We start from the raw sequence: 22,280 nt of genomic DNA on the forward strand, positions 1-22,280 counted from the left end.
CTGGATAACTGGCTGGCTGGAGGTGGAGCATCTGCCCAGGAGCACTGCCAGCTCACGGCTCATTGCGACTTTTCATAAGTGGTTGAGAAGGTTCGGTATCCTGGAGGTCCTGTCTTGTGACAGGGGTATAAACCTTGTGAGCAGGGAGACAAGGGCGTTCCTATCTACATGGCGAGTGCAACTGACAGTGTCATCAGCCCATTAACCAATGCCCGGCAGCCGGGCAGAGGCCACAGTCTAGTCTGCCAAGAAGCTGCTGAGGAACAACACCAGCCCACGAGGCTCCCTGGACTCAGATGCAGTCAGCAGAGCCATATTGCAGTACCACAACACCCCGCTACACAACACTGACGCGTCCCCAGCCCAGCTGCTGAGGGGGAGTCAGCTGAGAGACTCCATACTCACTGCCAGGGAACACTACAGGGTCAACAGGTTGTGAGCCCGGATGCTGAGAAACAGGAAACGGGCCATGGGGATGCAGCAGCTACAAGATTTAACCAGACAGCACATGACCTCGCCCCTCTCAGCCCAGGCCAGCGGGTGCAGATATAGAACCAGGAGACAGGACGGTGGGACTGCATAGGGGCTATTGTTGACACACCAGCCCCAAGGCAATACCTGGTGCGACTGGACGGCAGTGGGCGAGCCTCCATCAGGAATCGCCGCCACCTCCGCCCCCACGAAGAGGCAGGGGAACAGGTACCCACCATGAACGTTGAGTGGTCCCCAGCGGGATGATGACGGCAGGGGGAAGGCCCCTCAGCCTCTCTCTCTCCTGGAGAGGCCGCGGCACGCTAGACGTGCCCCAAGACACTTAGAAAACTATGTACCATGACACTAGTGTGGTGTACCTCTAGGCACTGTTATGCTAGGTGTTTAAGGATCGGCTTCCCGTCCCTTGAAGGCCTAGTGTGCAGCTGGGTTCGCTTTCTAGACTGGAGCTTAAACAAATAAGAGAGAGGTAGGGCACAAAAACTCAGGGCAACAACTTTACACATATAATGACAAATTCTAGAAATGGAACAGGCAGACGACACAAAGCAGGAATCTAGACAATTATATGACATGTACTGAGATCATGGGTAGTAGTATCACACAGGATACTGTCTGGACAATAGTTCTGGGTCAAAGTGAATAGCACAGTTAATAGCACTTATGATGTTGGACAGGAGAATTAGTCACTGACACATTAGGGGAAATCTACACTATTACTGGGATGGGTGGTTCGGTTTTAGGTCTTGTGTTGCGGAAGAACTCTATTACTAGAGCCGAGGTACACATTCACTGAGGTCACTGTAATCACTGGTGGGCTTTTCCTCTCTCTCACTGTTTCACTGGTGATCTACACTTCCAATACTATATCACTGGCAGATCTTTGACTTAATTTCCCTCTAAACATCTTAACACGCTGCCCTGTATCTATGTCACTGCTTCACTGTCACTGCATTTTCACTATCACTTATTGTCGGGACTGGGTAGGGTGGCGGTGTTGGCAGTAGTGGTGGGCGATATCAGCTATTTCATATCGATATGATACTGATTACTTTTTTGACCAGTGTTGGCAGTATCGATTACCGATACTGATACCTTGACCTTTGCTTAATGCTGTTTTTTATATATACAGCCTAGAGATGCCAGCACTGTTGTGACAGTCGTTTCCAGTCAAAATCAGTGGTGTGACTGTTATACAGTACGGTCACACGGTCAGTGATGTGGGTCGACAGGAAACAAAGACGCCAGGCTGACAGGCAAAATATTAGCCCTGCCTTTCAGTGTACTAAATTAAAATTATGGTACTTAATTTCTCCTTAAAAATTGCCAAATTGGAACATTTTTCTTTAGTAATTGAAATATTGATACCTAGAAACCAGTATCGATACTTAAGCTTAAATAGCTGGTATCGAAAGTATTGATATTTTGGTATCAATACGCCCACCCCTAGTTGGCAGAGGGCAGTGGGAGAGCTCACAGCCCAGCTCCTGATGGGGGCTGAGTATCGCCAGGGGCCTCTGTGTTCCGCAGCCACGGGATCACTCGTTGGGACGTCGACGTCCTCTCTTATCCGGGGCTGCGTGCAGTGAAAGGCCCCTCACTGTCGGGGCTGGGAACCAGGGTATGGCCCTCGGGACTGGTACCGAAGAGTTTCCTAAAGTGCTCACTCAGGCTCCTGACAGAAGACGAGTGTCTCCTGCATCTCGGTGGGGAGAGGTCTCGCCGGGGGTTCCTGGGGGCAGCCTCAGGGGCCCGTTGGGTGCGGTCTTCTGCCATCGGGGACGCTGTAAGGAGGGGGCTGCAGCATCGGCCTTCATCAGAGTCTGTTAGGTAGGGTCCCTCCGGAGCTGACTGGGTAGAGAATGACTCTGGGGATAGCACAGGGCCTCTCCACGGGTCCTTGGGGCTGAAACCTTCCTCCTGAAGGTTGCCTCGCTCGTGGTGGACAGCAGGGTCATCTGCGCCCCTGCCTGTCGGCAGGTCTGATGGCAGATTACCCTCTCATAGTGGAGTCACAGGGGGTGAGGGGTTTTGGTGGTCCTCCCCGGTGTGACTACCGACCATCGCTGGGTTCCCATGGGCAATGAAACGAGGGCGGCTGCTGGCCGTCCCTTCATTGTAGGCTCAGCTACCGGCCGTCACTTGCCTGTCGGCGTGGTTACCGGCCATTGCCAAAGTCCCGTGTGGAGGACAACATGCCGACGAGGAGCGGCTACAGGTCGTCTCCTGCCGATGGGCACGGCTACCAGTCGTCGCCCGTGTCGTGTCCTCTGAGGCAACTACATGAGGAGAAGGGACATACCCTTCTCTCTCCAGCACGGCTCCCAGCCATCACTGATTCCTGTAGGGAGGTATAGCAGCACCTAACGAGGGAGCAGCTACTGGCCATCTCCTGCCATGTGGCCCAGCTACAGGCCATGGCCTTTTAAGGGCGTGGCTACTAGCCATTGCCTGAGCCTGGCTACAGGCCGTGGCTCTTAGGGGGGAGCGGCTACCAGCCATCTCCTGAAGGGCAGAGCAGCTACAGGCTGTCTCTGGAAAGCCTTCTGAGCAGCTACCAGCCGTCTCCTGAAAGGCTGAGTGGCTACTGGCTGTCTCACAAAGGGCGCGGCTGCTGGCCATCGCTGGGGTGCTGTTTGGAGCTGAGGAAGTAGCTCCACCCTGATCCTGTCGAGGGTCAGCTTGCCCGCAAGGTAGTCTCTGTTTCCTGCTATAGTGGTGGCAGGCGAGTTCCGGGTCATAGGGGCGTGCGGCCCGGACGGACTTACGTCCTTGCTCCCTGAGTTTGCCTGCGCTCTGTCTGCCCCTCCATAGGCTCCTTCTGGGGGTGTTGTGGTACCCTCTGTGACTAATTCCGGTATTTTACCACAGTCGTCGGGGAAAAAGTCACATCCCCGTGACTGGAGGTGATAAACTTTGGTGTTACTGGTGTGGTGAACTGGCTGGAGGTGTTGGAGGAGGGCGTTCCGTGCTGTGGTGGCAGGGTTCTCATCCATTTGGGTGTCGCAGGTGATGAAGAGGGTGGATGGGTCGGTGGTGGTGTGGAGGAGTCGCAGGATGTGGAGAGGTCCACGGATACGGTGTTTGTGTCTGAAGGGCGGCGCCCATGTAGCCCGTCGTATTCTCATGTTGTTAGGTCCTGTCTCCTGTAGACAGCTGTGCTGAATGCTGGAGACTGCTGGGGAGTGTGGAGTTTTATGACGGAGCAATGCGGCATTGTGTCTCTGGGGAGTAGTGGTGGATGGAATTTGTGCCTGGTGTAGCATGAGTGTGATGGGGCTTGTGTTAGGAGAAGGAGTGTGGTTTTGTGGTGAGGTGGGTGGTGTAGGGGTGGTGGTGTATCTTGTGGATGGGCATGAAAGGCAGCCAGAGCGTGTGATGGTGGTTTTCAGGGTGGGTGTGGGCAGTGAGTTGGGTGTGTGGTGTCGGCTCGTTCGGGTAGCGGGTGGTGGGGAGGCTGGAGGGGTGAGTGGGGGTGGGGGTATGGCGGCGGGGCTGGGGATGGTGATGGGTGTCGGGCTGGGTGAAGGTTAGGCGGGCAGAGGGGAGGTTGGTGTGTGGGCGGGACACGTGGTGATGGGCGTGGGGGATGGGGAAGGCGGGGGGGAAGGGGTGAGGGAGGGGTTTGGAATTTGCGGCGTTGGCGAGTCTTCAGGTGAGGTGTGATGCGACATGACGGACAGTGGGGTGGGAAAGGAGGGGGAGGGAGAGGTGGAGAGGGATGGTGAAGGGGATATGTAGTAGTCATAGAAGGTGGGGGGAGCAAGGCGGGGGTGGAGGTTGGTGGTTGGTGTGGGGTGGGGGTTGGAGAAATGGGGGTGTGGAACGGGTATACGTGGCGATTTCTGAGTGTTCTGGGCGTGTTGAGGTAATTGACAGTCACTTGATAGGGGCTGGGGACGTTGGTGATGGTGTAGGGTCCCGTGAAGCTAGATGCAAGATTGTGGGCTGTAGGGAGCTTTGCTATTATGACTGTGTCACCCAGCTTGTACGGGTTGGTGACGGTGTCGGGTCAGAGGTCTAAGTTATTATGTAGTTGTGGAAGTTGCCTTTTGAGGTGGTGAAGGGGGTCGGACGTGGGGGAGGTGACAGGAGGCTGTAGATGTTGCCGCATAGGTAGGAGGAAAGACGCTTCCCCAAACACACGTTCATGAGGCAAGATGCCGTCCTCTCATGGGCAAGAGTTTATGCCCCATTGCACAATCTTAACATGTGCTGGACAGTCGTCGTTCATTGTTTCTTCTGTCTGGGTGCGGAGCTGGTTCATTAAGGTATGATGACTTCGTTCGCAAATGGTGTGTCCTTGTGGCCAGTAGGGGGAAGAGTGGGAGGTGTGATACCTGAAACTTTTAGATAGCTCCTGCCAGATTTTTCCGGTGAACTCCGTGGCATTGTCAGAGTGTATAGCCTGTAGGATGTCAAAATACACGAACACGTGGACCAATGCGTCGGTGATTGCGACAGCATGATGTTCCTTTGCTGGGCAAGCGACGATGATTTTTGAGTACGTGTCAACAAAAGTGATGATGTACCAATTGCCTGATTCTGGAGGCAGGGGCCCCACTACGTGAACTGAGAGCAATTGCCAGGGTTTGTGGGTGGTGAGGTGTCCTGATGGGCCGGCAGTGCGGGTGATGTCTTTCCTTAAGGCACACGCTCGGCGGGGCTGGATAACGTCCTTGGCTAGAGTGGAGGGGTTCGGGGTCCAGTATGCATCATTGAAAATCTCCAGGAGCTTCTTTGTACCCAGGTGGATTCCGCTGTGGATATAGAGGTGTCAGAGGGCATTGAGGGCGGCATCGGGGTTGAGGACAATATGCCCCCATGGGGTGAACAAGTGGTCACCCTGGCGATGTAGTTTTTGAAAAAGGTGTTGGGGAATCCAGGGGGGTCATTCCTTGTGTTGCCACTGTTGGAGGTCTGGTTCGGGTTGCACAGCATTGATGGGGAGCTGAGAGAGAGCGTCCACATGTGTATGGAGCTTGTCGGGGCAGTAGGAGATTTCATATTTAAACTTCTCCAGTGTTTTGCACCATCTGATGAGCTGGGCGTTGTGCATGTTGGATTGCCACAGCCATTGAAGGGACTGGTGGTCGGTAATGATCGTAATTTGGGTCCCCGACAGGTATGCCTGGAAGTGTTCCAATGCCCAGATAATGCTCAGGCATTCCTCTTTGTGGCGGCGTACTTCTTTTCTGCCTGATTGAAGGTGTGGCTGGCGCAGGCAATGATATGTTTGTGGCCCTTTTGGACTTGGGCTAGCACGGCGCCTATTGCTATCAAGGAGACATCGGTGTAGAGACAGAACAGGAGGGAGCAGTTGAGGAAGGCCATGAATGGGGCGGAGATGAGCTTGTCCTTAAGTTGTTGGAAGGCAGCTTGTCTCTCGTCTGTCCAAATAAAAGGTTCTCCCTTCTGGGTGAGGTCATAAAGTGGCTTGGCAATGTGGGCGAATCCCTTCACGAAGTATTGGTAATAGGTCAGGCCGAGGAAGGCCCAGACTCCGTGGATGTCGTGTGGTGGGGGGATGTCCATGATGGCACGGAGCTTGTCGGGGTCGGGGGATATGCCATCCCGGGAGATGATGTGCCCCAGGAAAGAGATGGTTCTGGCGGCTAGGATGCATTTGGAGGCCGGCTTGTCAGATGAGGGTAAAGACTTTTCTGAGGTGTTGGAGGTGGTCAGACCAGATTCTGCTGAACACAATAATGTCGTCTAAGTAGGCTAAGCAGATCTCCCAGGTGAGGCTGCTGAGGACTGACTCCATCAACCATGAGAAAGTGGCTAGGGCGTTACAGAGACCAAAGGGTAAGACATTAAATTCACAATGCTTCCCGTTGCTGGTAGAGAAGGCGGTCTTACCTCTGTCCTCGGGTTGTATGGGGACCTGCCAGTACCCTGACTGAAATCGAGGGTAGAGAACCAGGAGGTGCTGTACGGGGAATCAAAGGAGTCGTCTATCCTGGAGAGTGGGGTTGCATCCTTGATGGTTACATCGTTGAGCTGGCAGTAATCGACACAGAACCTCAGGGTGCCATCCTTCTTCTTCACGAGAATGATGGGAGAGGACCAGGGGCTGGTGGAAGGGGAAAAGACTCCGGCCTCGATCATTTCCTGGACCTGGTGGTCTTACTCCTCTCATTGCTTGGGATTTTTCCACCGGGATGGCTGGGGGATTGGCGGACCCATTGTGTGGATCTAGTGAGCTAAGTAGGTGGTGTGTCCAATGTCGGTAGGCCCCGGCCCAAAGAGGTCCTGAAACCCAGGAGAAGGCGGTGAAGGGTGTCTGATTGGTGGGGGGAGAGATGGTTGGGGATGGGGGATAGGGGGGTGGGGGAGCCAGAGCGGAGGGGGATGCCAAAGCTTGGCCTCTTCCATCTCTCCTATTATGAGCCCTTTAGGTAGTGTTAGGGGGAATGGGGCAAGGTTCACAATTGGGACTGCCGTGACATGAGGGGGAAGAAAAGTCTGGGACAAAAGGCAGGCCAAGAGGGTTCCTGGTGGAGGTGAGGGGAAAACAGGACAGACGTACCCATGGGGCAACCAGGCTTCGTGGTGGGGGAGGATCATTACTGTGGAGGAGGTGGTAGTGGGGAACATCGGAGGGGCGGGAGGAGGGGGGCAGGACCAGGGAGAGGGACGGGGTTGGAGGTCGGGGCGTGCAAGTGCACACCACTCTGGAGGGGGGGGGAGGTCAGGGACTTCCAGAACTGGAGCTGTCTGTTGTGGCAATCGATGGTGGCTTGCAATTTCTGTAGCAGGTCCAGTCCCAGGTACCCATCATAGTTACGGCAGATGGAGTAGAATATGATGAATTTATGTTGTGTCAATGCCGGTTGATGAGTGTCAACACTTAGGGCCCGAGTTTCCTCACGGATAGTCAGGGGGCCATCCCCCGTGTCCACAAGATGAGTTGACGTCGGGAAAAGTGGGCCAAAGGTCGACTTGTGATGGAAGTAGAAATGACTGTATAAGCAGGATCGTGTTGACCAGAAGTCTGGCTTTCACCCCACTCAGCCTTATCTTGTTGTAGACTGGGGGACAATATTTGAAGGAAGTGGCCCCCGCCACCGTGGGGAGGTGTGGGGGTGGTCCTAAAAATCCAACTGTCATGGACCGCCTTCTTCTTCCTCTTGCTCCATCTCCCCAGGTTCAATTTCCTCCGTGGGTGCAGGTTCGTCTTCTGGCTCCTCGTTTTCCAGTTAGGAGATTTTATGTCGGCCTGGGGTGGTTGGCTTACGCTTAGCAGCCTTCAGTTGGTCCCTGATGTCGTGGAGTGGGCACCTGGAGCTGCACGCGGAGAACTCTCAGGGATTAATCAGGATGAGGTTTGGGTTCTCCTTGTGGCTGAGGCATCTGTGGGTGGGGTGTGCCCTGGGAAAGCTGGGTGTCGGGGTGGGGCTGGTGTGTGGCCTAGGTGGACGTGGCTTGACTTGTGGCGTGGGGAACTTATTCACCGCGTTGATTTGTTGAGAGGTGGGGCGGGAGGTCAGAAGGCGTCGTATGAGTTGGATGCCCCTGTCTAGGTCTCCCGTTGGGTCGTGGATCGTGAAGTGCTCCTTGACCATGCTGGGGAGGACTCTGAGGAGGGTGTTGAAGGTGTGTTGCTCCCAGGTTTCGTCATTTGCCTCCGGGTAGGCGGTGGTGACAAGGCGCCTGGCCTGGATCAAAGTGTCATCCAGGTTGCCATCATATGTCAGGCTGTCCAACTGGGATAGTGCCACCACTTTTCCTAGTGAGGGCATGATGGCCTGGATTACAAGTTTCATGAAGTTTTGCCATGTGAGCTCCAGGACAATTTTTGACACAATACTTGCTGCCGCTTTACCCAGTAGTGGAAGTGTAACTGCTATTTTCTGTTTGTTGTCCTCAAACCCGATATCTAGTAATGGCTTAATAATTGCTAGATACGTGTGGTCGTCATATTGTTCTGGGTCGAATTTAGGCAATTGTACGTGAGGTTTGGTTTACCATTTTGCCGGTATTCCCTGCATGCCCCTCTCCTATGCCCAGGTCAAGAACCACCGCTGTCCACCAGTGTTATGCTGGGTGTTTAAGGGTCGGCTTCCTGTCCCTTGAACGCCTAGTGTGCAGCTGGGTTCCCTTTCTAGACTGGAACTTAGACAAATAAGAGAGAGGAAGGGCACAAAAACTCAGGGCAACAACTTTACCCGTATACTGACAAATTCTAGATATGGAACAGGCAGACATCACAAAACAGGAATCTAGACAATTATATGACATGCACTGAGATCATGGGTAGTAGTATCACGCAGGATACTGTTTGGACAATAGTTCTGGGTCAAAGTGAATAGCACAATGAACGGCACTTATGATGTTGGGCAGGAGAATTAGTCACTGCCTCATTAGGGGAAATCTACACTATTATTAGGATGGGTGGTTTGGTTTTAGGTCTTATGTCGCGGAAGAACTAAATTACTAGAGCCGAGGTACACATTCAATGAGGTCACTGTAATCACTGGTGAGCTTTTCCTCTCTGTCGCTGTTTCACTGGTGGTCTACACTGCCGCTACTATATCACTGGCAGATCTTTGACTTAATTTCCCTCTAAACATCTTAACACGCTGCCCTGTATCTATGTCACTGCTTCATTGTCACCGCATTTTCACTATCACTCACTGCCGGGACTGGGTAGGGTGGCGGCGTTGGCAGAGGACGGCGGGATAGCTTGTATCAGCTGGTTGGAACCCCACACATCTGATTACCAATATTATGTATCAGCTTGGGCGTGCCTGCACTGTTCCAAGCAGGTTACCAAGATATAATATTTCACCTGGTCGAAGTCACTTCTGGCTGACACTCTCCACCAACTGTCTTCTCACACACTGGAGATGGTGGGAATCGGTGTAGATCCTGTTGAAGGAATGGTAGGTAGGTAGCGTGTGCAGGTGAACTGAAAACTGAGCAGATTTCTCTCTTTATTGGCCACAGAAAGATACAACTGCGACACAGGGAGAACTCTGGGTAATATGTCCCTCTCGTTTGAATGATAAGTGCGTTCTGCTCTAGCTGGCCGGCTTCCCCGCTGAGAGTGGCCCTAGGTCAGCACAAATACAAAGGTGCCAAACTCCACAGACAACTGGGATTTATACATGAATTGAAGTATCATAACTCTACCATGCACATTAGACACCTCAATAAAGTAGTATTAGTTGCATTAAAGTATACCAACAGGGTAAATGTTTCCCCAAGACTTTAAACATATATATGAATTGTATATTATACAGTTCATATATCTCTATTGCCTTCCCTTACCCTCGTTGTTTATGATAGAAAATGCTGGGCTTTGCAAGTCTGGACGCTCATCCTTTCCCATGCCACACTTTACAGTAAGATGGTGTTTGGTTGATTATCTTCACACTATTTTACACACTCTTTAATTATGTCTAAACACTTTTGTATGTAATATGTAAAATTAGTGAGGTGAAGTCAGTGAATGTACAGCGAGGTTGAATGGTGAGGAATTGGAAAATGTGAGTACGTTTAAGTACTTGGGTAGTGTGACGAGTAAGGATGGAGGTTTGGAGGGTGAAGTGCTTGAATGGGTACAGCACGGAAGAAAGGTTGCTGGTTCCTTGAAAGCAGTGATAAGAAACAGGGAAGTGAGCATGGAAGTGAAAAATTTACTACATGACAGTATTGTGATACCAACTCTAACGTATGGAAGTGAAGCTTGGACGTTGTTGGAAGGAAACAAGTCAAGAGTGAGAGCAGTGGAAATGAGTTATTTAAGAGGAGCCTGTGGAGTCACATGGAGAGACAGGCTGACAAATGAGCATATAAAGGAGCGTTGTGGTGTGGATGTGGATGTGATAGGAAGCGTTAGGAGGAATACACTGAGGTGGTTTGGCCATGTGGAGAGGATGGAGGGTGAAAGACTGATGAAGAGAGTGTATGTGAGTGAGGTGGAGGGCGGAAGGCCGAGGATGAGATGGAGGGATGGGGTGGAGAGGTATATGAGAGAGGAGGGTGTGAGCTGGGAGCAGGGCAGTGAAATGGTGGGGGACAGGGGGACGTGGAGGCGATTTGTTTGTGGCCACCCCGAACGGGATTGAGGCGTCTGGCAGTAGATAGATAGATAGACAGACTACAACTCATCATGGAAACAATGTCCAGCACCAGAACATTGCTCAGCCACACCTTTTCGACGTCCCCGTCCACATTGTTGTCCTAACTGCCGTTTAACCTAACCAATATGTAGGGTAGCTAACTATTCAGGCAAGTCCACTTGTGATCCGCGAGTATGGACCCGTGGTTTTAGTGGGTTTCTCATTCGGCCCAGTAGATATTAGCCCCAAACGCAAACACAGGACAAGACCACAATAAGTAGAAGACCAATGCCAGGACCAAAATAGGATGGAGAAAGGGATGAAGGGAGATGGGACAGTACATATGGTTCTAGATCAGTCTTGTTCAGGTGGCAGAGGAACTGAGCACATGAGACAGCCTGTTCACATTCAAGGTAGAAACACTGAATGAAGGTAAAAAGGGTCGTAACTGGGACGAGAAGTTCACCGACAAGGTTAGATGGTGCTTGTTAGGTAGAAGTGCTATCTCTTTACTGTGCAACTCACAATAATTGGGTGCAACATAGTAACCCTTTACCGTAAGGAATTGGTTCTGTGAGACACATGTGAGTGTTACGTCCTCTGTCTCTGAAGAGAAGTATTGTTTCGCATGTACATGAGCATGGAAAACTGACTCCAAGTGAATGGGTTGGAAAGGGCAACGTTGCAGTGCAGAGGAAGTGTTTGTGTCCAAGAACGCCATCTTACACTCCTCTACCCCTGACGAAACGAAGACAAAATGGAAAGCAGGACATAAATGGAGATCAAGGAATGAGGCCCTACACTTCTCAAATTCATCCACAGTCATTTCTGCTATATAACCTTTGTCATCCGACACAACTGGCACATCTGGTCCTTCATTCAGAATGACAAGTGTATAATTAGTAGTAGCAAAAGGGAAAGGAATGAACTGCCATGCATGGTATGTTACAGCATTCCTCATAGGTACCAATATCAGGATGCCATCATGGGTCAACTGGACCTCTAACAATGGGTAATAATATTCCAGTTGACTCATACCAAAAAGTAGCGTGAATCCATGCTTCACCATAGCTACGTCAAGAGCATTAATTAGAATGTGAGTAGGAAGCAATAAAGCACTAACCCTATTCAAACTTGCATCGATTAAGCCGTCCACTATGCTGCATGCGACTCCAAAGCAGTGGTTGACTCATCGAGAGCATGTTAGTACTTAGCGATTAACACTAAGCTAATCAGGGTTGGTAGGTTAGTCTGGATGTTATTCACAACTCCTACTAGATGGTTGGTAGTCTTAATTATCTCGTTAGCTCTGCTAGTGAATTCACCTAATTATTCATACGTGTGTACGATTAGCCTGTTATTTGCCTTAGCCGCCAATGCCAAATCATGCATCTGTCTGCCCAATTGCACTACGTCCTTGTCTAGCGTTGTACCAAAGAGATTTTGAGATAGGATACCTAGGAGATCCACAAGTCCTTTCTTAGTACGTGCATGGGCATGCTGGGAAAGATCAGAATTTGCACTAGATAAGGCAACATGTAATTTAGTAAGCCTGTCTGTGAGCCTATCTTTATGTCCAGTCTGAAGCTCGGTTATACCATGCAAGGTTTGTACCAAAGCTTCATTGTCTGAGGTCGTCAACTGTGGGTACCAGTTAAATGACTTCCCTATTTGTAACACTTGCTGTTTGAGGTGAAGCAATCCCTTGGAGACCTCTTTAACAGTATCTGGAGCTCGGATATATCCTTCCATTGGATAGTAGACGCATACTGCATCCTCTACCACCACGACTTCTCCAAATGGGTTCTTCAGTGCTCCTGGCATCAACGCAGTCGTGTCCGTGTCTGATGTCATTCCATAAGTCCATTCCAAGAAATGCGAGAGGAGTACAAGCCACAGCCACATTATCTGCAAGAGAAGATACTCCCTTAACCCGCCGCATGCCAGTGCCATTTTAAAATGGTCTGACATAATTCCGCGGCCAGTGCCAGTGCCATTTTAAAATGGTCTAAAATAAAAAAAACTTCACTGTGGCTGCATTTTTCATGATTCGCAGGTAAAAATTGGCAGGCATGTAAGGTAACTGTTCCTCTATCATCCCCCAGGCTGTCAAGGCCATACACTCACTCGCTCCCCCCCTCACGCTCGCTCTGCCTCACTCTGCCTGTGTGCCTCACCCAGTGCTGTACATAGTGAAGGCATTTTGTAAATATTTTCATGTAAGTGTACTGTAAGTTGTAAATATTTTCTTGTAAGTGTAAGGACTATATAGTGAAGTCAAGTTGTAAATACCTTCTTGTAAGTGCCAGGACTGTACATAATGAAGTCAGGTTGTAGCTATCTTCAAGTAAGTGTAAGATAATGCATTCCCAATGAGAAAGACACACAAATTGTGATAGATGCTGAAGTAATAAGTAATCAGGAAAGTGTACTGAACATTGCTATACCTTCCCAGCATAAATATCTGAGTATACCATACATACTGTAGAAAACGGCTTTCTCTCACGTACACATGGTGAGCGTGAGAGAGCGGCTATACCTGTACACGAGTATGCAGGACTCAATAAAACTCATTTCCGAGCCTTGGTAAGCATTTTATTGGCGAAATTCGTTGTTTCCACATCAAAATCTATCATTTTAGCCAAAAAAAAAAAAGGTCGAAAAATGGCCGGCACTGGGGTGACCCATTGGGCTAAAAATAGCTGGTATGCAGTGGGTTAATTGCTCTTGCTGTGGGATCGCAGCTTGCTGCAATATTCTTGGTTAGGGACAGGTACCGACGACGACAGACTCTGACGAAGACAGAGGGACAACACATCTGATGATTGGTTAGTTAGGCCTAGCTCTTGACTTACTGGTTTGATCCTGTCAGCATGTACTATCTCCTGAGTTCCATTAGCATCATCCCTTATTCTATAAGTATGTCCACGCACTCGTTACACAATTGTATATGGTCCACGGAACAGGTCTGAGCTTGGAAGTTCTCTCAGGGTTGTTGAGCATAACCTTCTGGCCTATCTCCAACATCTTTTCTTGACTACCTTTGTGTTGTTTCGCCATCATCTCCGCTCTTGAGGCTTTTAATCATTTTCGTACATCACTATGTATGCGTTGGAACTTTGCAAGCTGGACTTTGGCATAATTCTCTTGATTACACACTGGTGTAGGAGGTCCAGCTAGCAAATCGTAGGGTAACGCTTTTTCTTCCCCATAGAGGATGTAATGAGGAGACTTCCCAGTTGACAAATTATCTGAGAAGTTGATGGCCACCGCTACATGTGGTAACCAGTCTTGCCAGTTATCCTCCAATGAGTTGATCGCTGGTCTCAAGACTTCCAGTATTTTCCTGTTTGCCCTCTCTACAAGGCCATTGCTCTCGGGACTGTAAGGTGTAATAAAGACTTGCCTTACCCCATGCGTACTACAGATTTCCTCTAACACTTGGTTACAAAATTCACTGCCATTATCGTTGAGCAATACCTTAGGTGTAAAGTATGGACAAATCACTGAGGTTACAAAAGCGTGCGCCACTTCTTCTGCAGTTTTCATCTGTAAAGGTGCTAAAACAGTGAATTGTGAAAAATGGTCCACTGCTACCAATACATAGCTTGAGCCTTGATGACTCTTTGGCAACACTAAGAGATCAATGGAGGCTGTATCCCTCGGTTATTCCGGTAGGGGATACTCTAAAATGGGTTGGAGGTCCCGTCGTTCCTCGCATTTCCACGCACTTGACACATTGACTAACATGGGCTTCTATGTCCTTCCTCATGGTCGGCCAATAGTATTCCTTTCTTGCCTCACGTATGCATCTGTCACGTTCGGGATGACCCGCTTGAGGTACGTCATGCCCCAACTGTAACACGGCTTGCTGTAGTGTAGCAGGAACAACCAACTGATACACAGTGTCCTTCCCTGAGTGTTGCTTATACAAAAGGCCCCGTTGAAGATGGAAGTGAGTTATCAATACCAGAAGTTCAGGTAGACAAGACTCGTCACTAGACTCCAAGGCATAGATGACTTGAGACCACATTGTATCCTTACATTGTTCCGCTTTTACCGTGTCTGGGGAATACCAAGAAAGAGGGATATCCTCAAATATGGCAGCAGCAATGTTTCTACTCAGTGCGTCAGCAACGACATTTTGTCAGCCTGGTAAGTATCTAACCTGTGGATCAAACTCCATTACCTTGTTGAACCAACGCGCGACCTTACCGTGCGTTCTTCCCCTTAAACAAGTTGCGTATGGGTGCATGGTCAGTTATATAACAATTATCCAGTAACCGAAGATGATATCCTGGAAATGTCCTAATGCCCACATGACTGCTAATGTCTCCAAATGTGTTGCCGAATAATTTTTTTCTGGGGGTCTTAGTGCCCTACTAGCACATGCAGTGATGTGCATTTTGCCTTCCTCATCCTTTTGCTGTAACACCGCTCCCAGTCCCAAACCTAAGGCGTCCGTGCACAGGTAAAAAGGTTAAGAATAACCAGGAAACGCTAACACGGGTGCCTCTGTCATGGCTTTCCTGAGGTCGTTGAAGCTTTTCTCTTCTGAAGGTCCCCATTGCCATGCAGCATCCTTCTTAACCCTCTTGTGCACGATAAGTTTTGGTAAGTTTTCTGGCGCACAATTTTATCCGCCTGGCCACCCGGCCCGGCTGCCCACGTGCGGCAAATAACACGTATTCTCGCCTTATTTTCGCCACCCAAACATCAATATACTGCCATGAAACCTATCTCATCTTATTCGTCGATGTTTGTTCTAGCTGATAAGCACCACAAAAAAAAAAAACAGGAAAACACGAATAAAACAACGTTAGGTGGCCGTGAATCAACATTTCATTACGTCAATTTCAGTTCCCAACATCACCATTCGAATGCTTTCCATCATACAAGAAAAGGTTATTAGAAGTTTTGATAGAGAATTTCATCAGCTTTCTAATGAGACAAATCCGGTTGTGAAAAGATTTGTAGTTTTCGAGAAAATAGCCAAAAACTGAAAGCCATTTTTGAAAAAAAAATCTGGGAGCTTTTAAGAACTTTTCTCAAACACCTTATGTTTTTATTGCATAATATTATGCAGAATTTCACGAGCTTTCTCATGAGCACCACTTAGTTTCGATATGCCTCATAGTTTTCGAGTAAATCGTCAAAAACGACTGGGTACTCACAGCCGTGCGTCACTTTCGTGATGTGCGCACAATAATCATTATATTCCCATCTTTTCGTCAGAGATATTATATTGTCACGTCCTGAACATACGTAGAATTCACTAATCTTTATCATGGATCTTACGGGAAATCGACAGGTACTAGAGTTTGGAGTAATTAGACGACAAACGTAGAGTATTCCTCCTCGCCCACAGGCGAGATCAAAACATTCTTTCCCTGCTTCACCCACACCTGCATATTTTCGCTCGTTAGGTTTTATTATTTTTATTTTTTTTTTTTTTACGCAAAGTATACACATAAAATATCATAAGGTTTTTGATAGTGCTGTCAGAAACTGGACATGACCACTAGTCATTCTGCTAGGTACAGATACTGAAGCTGAACTCATATGTGTGTAGGCAAAAAACAGTATTTATATGTGTAAAAAAACAGAACTATAGAAATAGGTCAATATACAAATCAACAAAATATGGATAACTCACTTCCTCCACAGGTTGAGGGATTGCTGGAAGATGAGGAGTTATGTAGTGTGTGTGGGTGAGTGTGTGTGTGGGTGAGTGTGTGTGCGTGTGTTTGTGTGTCTGTGGCTGTGGCATATTTTCTTCTCTCCTTGCGATATGTTAGCTTAAAACACATGCGATGCACTCAATAGATTTCTCCACGAACATTCACTGCAAGACATATATATATATATATATATATATATATATATATATATATATATATATATATTGTTACATAGCCTATGATTTCATCATCCTTTGTGTAATTTTAACGCACAGTTGCTGCATGTTTGATCACGAGCGTGTTCTGCCTCAGTTCCCCCCTTCTACCGTATAGTAGAGTAAGTCGTTCTCTCTGTTATCCAGAGCGGGATTTTCAGCTCTTTGTCCCCATGGCTTCATTTGCGCGTCCTTCTTACAAGTTGTATCATGCTCTGCTGGTCCCTATATAATGAGCTCAGTCTCTGCATCATGGCCACTTAGATCTGCTCCTCATTTTGTTCACATCTCTGTCCTCCCCTGTACAGATATTATTATTGTGAGTGCTCAAGAAATCTCCAAACATCTAGCAGCTGTGTGTAATTTGAGTATAACTGTTGTTGCATTTTTTCTTGTACTGTATAGCATAAGTTTAATTTGTAGGCCTAGTGAAGTTTGTAATTTATGTAGAGTTCTTTGTCAGTCATTTTTGATAATAGTTTGTATCTGTAATAATTTATCTGGCATTCACTGAGTATTGTCTGGTATCTCATTTTATCAGGGCTGACTTAGATAAATTTACTCTTGCTAATTTCGTGTTAATTGAGGCTATTGCAGTTAACCATATATTTAACCTGTTTATTTGCCATTACATTATCCTTATCAGTCCTGAATGTTTTGTTGTTAGTTTGAGCATTAAACTTTAACTTGTAATTTTACCTAACTCTTTTGTTTTGAACCTGGAACTTTACGGGACAGTAGTGACTCTTCGTATTCTCACTTAAAGTGTACATTATCTTTCTCTGTTTCGTAACAATATATATATATGGGGCTGTGGCATATTTCTTTTCTCTGATACTTGCGCTATATTTTCGCTAAGTCAGTCAATGCATGTATACTTCTCGGTGAACACTCGCTGCACTATTTTATACGTATGTTTCACACTAAACCGTACACAATATAGCACTGTCTGAGATTGGTACATGTAATGCTAGGTATTTTAGGGTCGGCTTCCCGTCCCTCTAATGCCTAGTGTGTAGCTGGGCTCTCTTTCTAGGCCGGAGCTTAGACAAATAGGAGAGAGGCAGGACACAAAAACTCAAGGCAACAACCTAACACGTGTATTACTAAATTCTACAGTGGAACGGGTGGATGTCACGAATACAGATACACTGGACAATTATAATTCTTAGGCCTAGATATGGGTTATTAGTATTGCGCAGGATACTACCCAGGTCAAGGTCGGGCAAGGTGAATACCACTAAGGACAGAGGTTTATATACTATTATTGCAGGAAGTCCAAGTTTAATATATTTGTGGAGTGGGTGGTACTATTTCACTGTTGGCAATTATTACTTTAATACTGGGATCTGTGTATGAGTTTAGTATGATGCAGCGTTATCAGGTGGTAGCGTATTCACTGTAATAGACCTGTATTTCACTGCTTGGCCGTGTCCATGGTTTCACTGTTACTTTTATTCACTCCACCACTTTTATATTGTCACTGGTGCTTCTCTCACTGACTTCTGCCTTCACGTCACTAAGTCACGGACACTGTGCTTTCACTGTCACTCCTTTCGGGTCTAGGTGTCATGGGTACAAGGGCGGCGGAGGTGACCCAGCCTCACTACTGATGAGGCTGGGTTCCGCAGGGGGCCCTCTGTGTTCAGGGGCCACGGGATCACGCGTAGGGGCGTCCTCTCTTTTCCGGGATTGCGGGTGGCGAAGGGCCCCTCACTTTCGGGGCTTAGGGTGGGAGTACAGCCCTCAGGGCTGGGGCTGAATAACTGCCTGAACTTCTCGTTCAGGCGCCTGACGGAGGACGAAGATCTCCGGCGTCTGGGTGTAGGGAGGTCACGCCCGGGGGTCCTGGAGGCGATCTGGGGGTCCCGAGGGCTGCGGTCCCCAGTGCTTGATGGCACCTTCGGGAAGGGGCTGTGGCACCGGCCTACTTCAGGGTTCATCAGGTGAGTCCTCTCCAGATCCGGTCGCAGGAAGAAGAGGCCAGGGGAAGTCACGGGGCCTCTCCAGTACTACTCCAGGCTGGGGACTCCTTCTGAGCCGTGGGTTGGTGAACAGGAGTCAGCACCTGACAGAGGAGTGGCTACAGGCCGTCTCCTGCCGTAGGACCCAGCTACTGGCCATGGCCTTCTAGGGGCGCGGTTACAGGCCCCTGCTAAGGCCCAGCTACTGGCCATGGCCTGGGGAAGGGAGCAGCTACAAACCGACTCAGGGGCACCTTCAGAGCGGCTACAGGCCGTCTGCTGATTTCCCTCAGAGCGGCTACAGCCCATCTCCTTCAGGAGGGTTGAGCTGCCATCTCGGGAAGGGCACCTTCAGAGTGGCTACAGGCTGTCTCCTGATTTCCCTCAGAACGGCTACAGGCTGTCTCCTTCAGGAGGGTTGAGCGGCTACAGGCCATCTCCTGTTTTCCCTCAGAACGGCTACAGGCCGTCTCCTTCAGGAGGGTTGAGCAGCTACAGGCCATCTCAGAAAGGACACCTTCAGAGCGGCTACAGGCCGTCTCCTGTTTTCCCTAAGAGTGGCTACAGGCCGTCTCCAGGAGGGTTGGGCAGCTACAGGCCATCTCCTGTTTTCCCTTAATGGCTACAGGCCGTCTCCAGGAGGGTTGAGCTGCTACAGGCCGTCTCCTGTTCTCCCTAAGAGTGGCTACAGGCCATCTCCAGGAGGGTTGAGCGGCTACAGGCCGTCTCGGAAAGGACACCTTCAGAACGGCTACAGGCCGTCTCCTGACGAAGGTGGGAGCGGCTGCAGGCCGTCTCCTGTTTTCCCTCAGAGCGGCTACAGACCGTCTCTTTCAGGAGGGTTGAGCAGCTACTGGCCGTCCCTGGGGTGCTGACTGGAGCTGGAGTAACAGCTCCACCCCGATGTTGGTTGGGGAAGGTTCGCCCAGAAGGTAGTATTGTATTCCCGCTATGATGGCGGCGGGCGAGCTCTGGGTCATAGGGGCGCGTGGCCTAGGCAGACTTATGTCGTTGTCGCCCTTAGTCCTGGCGCGCTGTCGTTGCTCCTCTGTGGGGTCCTTCTGGGGGTGTTAGGTCGACCCCTCTGGCACTATACTGCATTTTAGTACAATATCTTTTCAGTGAAGTCTGTGACTGTGTGGCATATTTGTTGTCTCTGATACTTGAGCTAGGTTTGAGCTAAGTCAGTCAATGCATGCAATATTTCTCGGTGAACACTCATTTCACTACTTTATACGTATGTTTCACACTAAACCATACACAATATAAAACACTATCACATGATTCCATCCCAACCTCCTCTATTCTTCTCTTCCTGAATCTATGGCGTAAATGACCGCTTGTTTCCTTAGCAACTATGGCATATTTTTATGGCATACATAATGCCTGCTATGGTAGGTCAGTTATTACACTAATCCAGGCACTATATATTTCACAAAATCTAAGTATTGGCTTCACTATAAAGGTAAAATACTCACATCATTTACAGGCAGCGTGAAGCAGAGTGGAAACCCTGTTATAACAAACCACTCTCCTGCCTCTAGGCCTAACGGCTGATAACGAGCCCCAATGCTTTACAAACAATATATCTATGTTCCATAGACACAGTCACTTCACATTATAGTAAAAAAACGTTGTACAATCATCATATTTCAATAATGGCTTCTGCCTCGGGTGGGAAGGGGGAAAATGGCGGGTTTCAAGGGACGACTGACAGCTGCTCATCCCTCCAGCCCAGCTAGTCGTAAGATACTGAGGTTTTTTTGCCATGCATTGTCTCATCAGAGCAGTCACAATTTTGCCAATGCCTTATCTCGGGACAAACACGTGCGCGCTAACACACACCAAAATTTGATGCAAATCTGCCAAAAACTTAATTTTTGGCGAATTTTTAAATGCTTAGGAACGCGATTCACATGACTGTGCTTCTTCCTACAAAACCACATTGAACACGATTCGTGTGACTGCTGGAGAGGGTTAAGTAACGTTGTCAATGGTGATGCGATGGCAGCATAAGTGTGAACAAAGCTCCTGTAGAAACCAGTGAGCCCTAGAAATGAGCAAATGTCATCCTTGGACTTGTGTGTAGGGAAATTTACCATGGCTGTAACCTTATCTGGAAGAGCCTTGATGCCATCGCCATCAACTAAGTGCCCTAGAAATCTAGCATTTGCCTTTAGAAAATTGCACTTCGATAGCTTGATTTTCAGACTCACGGATCTTAAGGTTTCCATCACTCGTTTTAACTTACTAAAATGAGTGTCCATGTCTTTATTTACAATTATTAAGTCATCTTGATACGCCTGGACGTCCTGCCCAATCATGTCACCAAGCAACTGATTTATCATCTCTGAAATGTCAAAGGAGCATTACTCAGTCCAAAAGGCATCCAGAGAATTTGGCTGTGTGGTAGACGGTGCAGGCACATATATCGGATTTGTACCAGGGCACAACCCAATATGATGCTTCAACTTGCCCGTTCTACCCAGCGGTTTTCCTGGAAAGTGCCACTACGTCGGAGAATTCTTTAAGAAATGCTAGCAACCGCATTTTGTGGGTAACATTATCTTTTACCTTCACATATTGTTCTACCAGCTTTCCTCTCCCAAGATGTGTAGGTTCCGACTGAGTCGTTGTTTGTGATGTGACTACGGGAGAGATCACTGGTACATCGTTGCCTTGGGGCACCATAGGACATCAAGTCGCCTATACAACCATCTCTGAGCTTTGCGCCCCCACTCATATTTGCAATGAAGAGGGGTGTCTTCTGGCCTGGCCCAGCACTACTGAGGGTGGACTCCAGTGACAATGCCTTACTTTTACGGTCTCTGGTAAGCATGCCACATCATCCCTCCGACACAACAGGTACTCGGACAGGAATTTTGCAGACAGTTCGACTGGGTAAGTGGTGATTCCCACTCACTAGCCCTGACCTGCTTCCCATCCATACCCTCTGTTTCGTGTTAGCCTGGGGACTCCCTTGATGCTTCACTCGTCAGGTTCACAACTGGTTGAACGGCTCCTTGGACGCTAGTCCCAGCTTGTGTTGCTGAGGGAATAAGGCCTACAAACTCCTTCCCTTTAAAGGAATGGAATGTCTCTGAGGGTGTATAATCACGTTATACTCCTCCGATTCAAGGCCCAGTAACCCATCAGCTGGCAGAGGGAAATCCTCAACCACATAAAATGTAGCAAGTAACACAGAAGATCGTTTATCTGCCCTCAGTGTCAACAGTACCTGGCTTACGATCTTCATTTTACTCTCTGTCACACCTGTCAAAATGACATCAGGTGCTGACAACGTCCAATTGATTTGAGCCTCTCCAGCGCTTTACTAGATATAATGTTTGCACATGCCCTGGTGTCCACTATCAAAGACACCTGGCCTTTCCCTATGATCCAAGAAATTGACAGCAGATCCACCTTTTTAATAGCTGCCACACATGCATCGGTGGATTGTAATATCTTTAATGTTACTTTTGCATGCAGCCATGAGCTTTCCCCAAATTAACCTGGTTGCCCAATTTTTCCCGATTGGCAAGAACAATTGGGCAATAGTTCATAGAATGAGGACACCGCCCATGGATAATACACCATCTTTGTACCTTTGGCTTTTTAGCCTTGGCCTAGTTAAGATAAGTGGTTGCCATATTAGGTTCATGCCATGCAGAAGGAAAATTCACCTGAGTTTGAATGCCAATGCTGTTGGTATTCATGCCCCATGGATTAGCAGAGGATCCTGGGTTTGCATGCCAATACTGTTGGTATTCATGCCCCATGGATTAGCAGAAGGATCCTGGGTTTGCATGCCAATACTGTAAGTATTCAAGCCCCATGGATTAGCACAAAGATCCTGGG

This window comes from Coenobita brevimanus, chromosome 110 (assembly GCF_032717465.1).
Source record: "Coenobita brevimanus isolate Jiangsu-jjx chromosome 110, ASM3271746v2, whole genome shotgun sequence".
NCBI classification, from domain to species: Eukaryota; Metazoa; Arthropoda; class Malacostraca; order Decapoda; family Coenobitidae; genus Coenobita; species Coenobita brevimanus.